This window comes from Mus musculus, chromosome 14 (assembly GCF_000001635.26).
Source record: "Mus musculus strain C57BL/6J chromosome 14, GRCm38.p6 C57BL/6J".
Taxonomy (NCBI): domain Eukaryota; kingdom Metazoa; phylum Chordata; class Mammalia; order Rodentia; family Muridae; genus Mus; species Mus musculus.
Window position 1 is genome coordinate 42,138,241 of NC_000080.6, and position 6,000 is coordinate 42,144,240.

Consider the following 6,000-nt stretch of genomic DNA (forward strand, 5'->3'; position numbering starts at 1 on the left):
ATATGAAATAAAATCCACTTTCAGCCTAAAGTTTTCAAAAAAGATAAGGAAGGACACTTCATATTCATAAAGGAAAAATCTACCGAGATAAATTGTCAATTCTGAACATCTATGATCCAATTGCAAGGGCAACCAAAACCAGAAAAGAAATTTTACTAAAGATCAAAGCACACATTGTAACTCATACAACACTGGAGGGAGACTTCAAGTACCCCACTCGCATCAATGGTCAGATCATGGATACAGAATCTAAACAGAGACACAATGAACCTAACAGAAGTTATAAACTAAATTTATTTAACAGATATCTATAGAACATTTCATCCTAAATCAAAAGACTATACCTTCTTCTCAGCACCTCATGGCACCTTCTACAAAATTGACCATATAATCATTCACAAAACAGGCCACAACAGATACAAAAAATTGAAATCATTTGATGCAACCTATCAGATCACCACAGACTAAGGCTGGTCTTCAATAACAACAAAAACAACAGAAAGCCCACATACACATGGAAGCTAAACAATGCTTTCCTCAATTATAACTTGGCCAAGGAAGAAATGAAGAAAGAAATTAAAGACTTTTTCGAATTTAGTGAAAACAAAGTTACAACACACCCAAACTTATGGGACACAATAAAAACTATGTTAAGTGGAAAACTCATAGCTCCGAGTACCTCCTAGAAGAAACTGGAGAGAGTATATACTAGCAGCTTGACAGAACATCTGAAAATTCTAGAGCAAACAGAAGCAAATATACCCAAGAGGAGTAGATGGCAGGAAATAATCAAACTCGGGTTGAAATCAACCAACCAACCAAATAAACAAACAACAAACTATACAATGAATCAAAAAACAAGGAGCTGATTCTTTGACAAAATCAACAAGATAGAGAATCCCTTATCCAGACTAACCTGATGGCACAGAGACAGTATCCAAATTAACAAAATCAGAAATGAAAAAGGAGACATAATGACAGAAACCAAGGTAATAAAAAAAAATCATCAAATCCTACTACAAAGCTGTAGTCAACAAAACTGAAAAATCTGTATGAAATGGACAATTATCTTAACAGATACCAGGTATCAAAATTAAATCAGGATCAGATTATCCATGTGAACTCTCCTATAACCCCTAAAGAAATAGAAGCAATGGGTAAAATCTCCCAACCAACAAAAGCTCGGGACCAGATGGGTTTAGTGCAGAATTCTTTCAAACTGTCAAAGAAGACCTAATAATATTCTGTAGTCTCCCCCCCCCCCCCAGCCTGAAACCTGCTTGCTCAGGGGTGGAGCTTCCTGCTCATTCGTTCTGCCAAGCCCACTGCTGGAACCTGCGGAGCCACACACGTGCACCTTTCTACTGGACCAGAGATTATTCGGCGGGAATCGGGTCCCCTCCCCCTCCTTCATAACTAGTGTCGCAACAATAAAATTTGAGCCTTGATCAGAGTAACTGTCTTGGCTACATTCCTTTCTCTCGCCACCTAGCCCCTCTTCTCTTCCAGGTTTCCAAAATGCCTTTCCAGGCTAGAACCCAGGTTGTGGTCTGCTGGCCGGACACAACAATTGGCGAACCAACGCGGGACTGAGAAACGGCAAAGGATTTTTGGAAGAGACGCTGCTGGTTCAGAGCTCCATAAAATAAAGTATAAAGGAAATTCATACCGGAGAAGGTATGGGCTAAGCTGAGACAGCGTTAAACCCGAGCGCTGGTTCACTTAGGTTCAGCAGTGAGGAGCTGGGTAATAGGCGGTAGGCCGTAGCTCTCCGAAGCTACATGAGGCGTGAGAAAAGAAAGGGTTTATTAAAAGTAATAGGCGGATTGCCCCAGTTAATAAAAAATGCACCATAAGGGAGGAAAATGTCCCAAAAAGCAGAGAGAAATTTCTCTCTGGGCCTTATAGCAGGAGTACTCTGTTCCCTTTTGTGTCTTGTCTAATGTCTGGTGCACCAATCTGTTCTCGTGTTCAATTCATGTATGTTCGTGTCCAGTCTGTATGAATGAATGTTCTATGTTTTGTGTTGGATAATAAAGATGGTATAAAAAACTTTATCTGCAAAGCCGAGAGCTGCCACGTGTTTCAGCCAGGAATCAGACACATGGCGGGAGGGCCCCTGCTGAAAAAACTGTTCGTTTTAGGAAATAAGGGCGAGTGCACAGCCTCTAAGTTTCGGAGTAAAAAAGCTAATAAATGGTTCATGATTAATGTGTTTGACAATGGTAAAGTGTTTTTTATTCTATGATTGTAGCTACAAAAATTATTATTCTCTGATTGGTCTAAATGTAACTGCTTCATTTGGTTCTTTTTTGTTGATAATGTGCTCTGAGTGTTTTCACAATCAGCTCATAAGTTGTTGGTTAAGATTAATAATTGTTACATTGCTACAGATGGTTAGTGTTAAATTTGATAACTCAAGTTTAGAGTCCTTCCGACACGTGGCATAAAGCGGGCCAAGAGGCTGGGTCTCTAAAGATATTTCTTTTTTTTTTTCTTTCCATTTTTTATTAGGTATTTAGCTCATTTACATTTCCAATGCTATACCAACAGTCCCCCATACCCACCCACCCCCACTCCCCTACCTGCCCACTCCCCCTTTTTGGCCCTGGCGTTCCCCTGTTCAGGGGCATATAAAATTTGCGTGTCCAATGGGCCTCTCTTTCCAGTGATGGCCGACTAGGCCATCTTTTGATACATATGCAGCTAGAGTCAAGAGCTCCGGGGTACTGGTTAGTTCATAATGTTGATCCACCTATAGGGTTGCAGATCCCTTTAGCTCCTTGGGTACTTTCTCTAGCTCCTCCATTGGGAGCCCTGTGATCCATCCATTAGCTGACTGTGAGCATCCACTTCTGTGTTTGCTAGGCCCCGGCATAGTCTCACAAGAGACAGCTACATCTGGGTCCTTTCGATAAAATCTTGCTAATATATGCAATGGTGTCAGCGTTTGGATGCTGATTATGGGGTGGATCCCTGGATATGGCAGTCTCTACATGGTCCATCCTTTCATCTCAGCTCCAAACTTTGTCTCTGTAACTCCTTCCATGGGTGTTTTGTTCCCAATTCTAAGGAGGGGCATAGTGTCCACACTTCAGTCTTCATTCTTCTTGAGTTTCATGTGTTTAGGAAATTGTATCTTATATCTTGGGTATCCTAAGTTTGGGGCTAATATCCACTTATCAGTGAGTACATATTGTGTGAGTTCCTTTGTGAATGTGTTACCTCACTCAGGATGATGCCCTCCAGGTCCATCCATTTGGCTAGGAATTTCATAAATTCATTCTTTTTAATAGCTGAGTAGTACTCCATTGTGTAGATGTACCACATTTTCTGTATCCATTCCTCTGTTTTTAATAACAGGAATTACAGAGGGCTACAGACAAAACAGAGTGTTTGCTCTTCTGACTATCATGAGCTTAAGGGGCTGTCTGAGGCAGCCCTGTTCTTGCACTTCACCATACTTATGGCCCTTCGGCTTGGGACAGTCTCAACTCCAAACAACTCAGTCTTTCAAATCACAACACCCTGAACAAACTCCAAGGAAGGGAGACTGAGTGAAGCATAGACAAAGTTGGAAAGAAAATGGTAGCAGGCAAGGATGAAAATAAACAAGGATGCCAAGAAGATGCAAGAAGCCCCCCGGTCCTCCACTGTGTATTCACTATTCATGATGTGCAGAGAGGGAACACAAAGGCTTAGCCAGCCTTTTTGACTCTCAGCCAAATGGGTTTAACACAGCAGGCACATTGCTAATTCCAGGTTTCACCTTCCTTTCTTTTCTTACAAATGATTTCAATACAGATAAGCACTTTTCCCTCTACAAACTCTTCAAAATCTGACTTTACACCATGTTTGTCTCCATTTGTTCTAGTGAGCTAGGTGGACAGGCATGATGAAGAGCTGTTTCCCCAATGCAAAATGAACTGACAGAGTACTTTTCTCTTTTAAGTTGTCCTCTATTATATCATTTAAGGTGTTTGCTTACAGAGTGACTATGTGAATATATACAATCAAATACATACATATGTGTACAGAGACACATGAATACATACCTTAACATAAACATAAACACACAAATAAAAGAAAACAATACATGAATGAATAGTACTATATACTTGCACCTACAACAAGCAGCTACCATTACATAAATATGACACATAAACATGCTCACAAACACTTGGGCAAAAACACATACAAAGACATATACACACACACACACAGACACACACACAAACACACACGCAAACACACACACCAATGAAAATACTGCTATATTACAGCACATTTCCTGACAACTGAGGAAGTATTAGGACCTGAGCTGTGTAATCGATTCTTAAATTAACCCAACTTGTGCTGCCTGGGCCTGTGCTGATTTCCTTGTCAGGAACTTTTTCCATGCAGATATTTGCTGCTTCTACAAGTATGATATGAAACAGACAAATCAGTCCTCTGCACACACAAGTGGGTCCACACAAGATTCAAGGTTCTAAAAGAGAGAGTTCAGAAGAACATCCTCCAGCAAGCTCCAAGCTGAAATATATTCTGCTCTCTAAAACTAGCTTAGCTACTTCTCATAAGACTCTCTAGCACCAATAAAAACAGTTAGCCATAGATATTATCCAGTAGCTGCAATTCAACACATTACAGTTCATGCGATATAATACCAGGGCCAGGAACAGGAATGGGTAGGATGGTAAAAAGGGAAGTGGAAAGGGAATGGGGGAGTTTTTTTTTTATGAGGGGAAACCTGGAAACGGGAAAATGTGAGTAAAGAAAATACCCAATTTAAAAACACAGTTGTGCGTGTGCACGCGCGTGTGCGCACGCACACACACACACACACACACACACACAAACACACACACACACACAAGTTAATAATGCCAGCCAAAAACAGGTTAGTGACTTAACATGCCTTGATTTTTCTTAAATGCAGCACTCTGCAAAACAATGAGAGGGAATCTGTACAGAAGCAAAGTCATGTCTATGATAAACTCAGCAAAACAACATCAGCAAAGGGATGCAGTGTTGGATTCCATGAATCCACTCGGTGAAGCCAGTAAGACACTCATTAGATTCCAGGGGTTTATCTTAGTGCAATGAAGGCAAAGGAGTCTAAGTTTTATTTTTAAAATGCTTACGTGTTTAACTTTTTATTACTAAAGAGTTTAATTAGAAAACAATAAAACTGGAGACTGTCCTTCTGGCCTAGGAGTGTATTGGGCCCAAGAAGCTCTGCTCTGAGATAGCTGCCATAGAGAAGATTGGAGGACCTGGTTCCTAGATAATTCCGGAAGTGACATCCTAAGCCACCTCTCCATACCATAGAGCTGGAAGGGTTTGCTGTCAGGGGTCCAGGAACTCCTCTGCCTAGAAAGGAAAGCTAGCAGTGACCAACTGGGAGGGGGACAAGAGCATGTGGCTGGATTGGAAGTGGCCACGAAGGTCACATCTGGCCTGGTGTCCTCAGGCAAGAGAAAGAATGCTTTGTGAAGGCCCTGAAGCAGAAGACAGACACAGAAGTGGAACTTCACAAAGAAGCTTGATCCCAGGGCCACTGGAGTCTGAGGACCAGTGGATGGAGAGCCATGATAATCCAGGTAAGTAGGCTTCTGTGGTTCCTCAAACAACACCAATGCTTTCCCACCAGGCCAGGGCACCATCTTTTGTGACTCCGGGGTGCCTGGACTTCTGCCCCATGACCTCCAAGAGCCCTACACTCCTATCTTAGAAGGATAGGCTGTTGTTTTAGGTTCCTAAGTGTTCTTTCAATAGGAACATCGAGATCCTTGGAGCCCCATTTTGTCTCATTTCTTCAGCTAGCTGTTTTTGAGCACTCCTTTTGTTCCCCATATCATACTCATATTCCAAGGGTACCAGGCCTGCTTTGCGTTTTTTTCTCACATGGGTGGGCCTCCAAAGGCAGGGTCTGGAAATTGTAATGAATGAGGGAAAGACTGGGAAGGGGAATCTGAGGTCACATGGTAAGATTTGGAA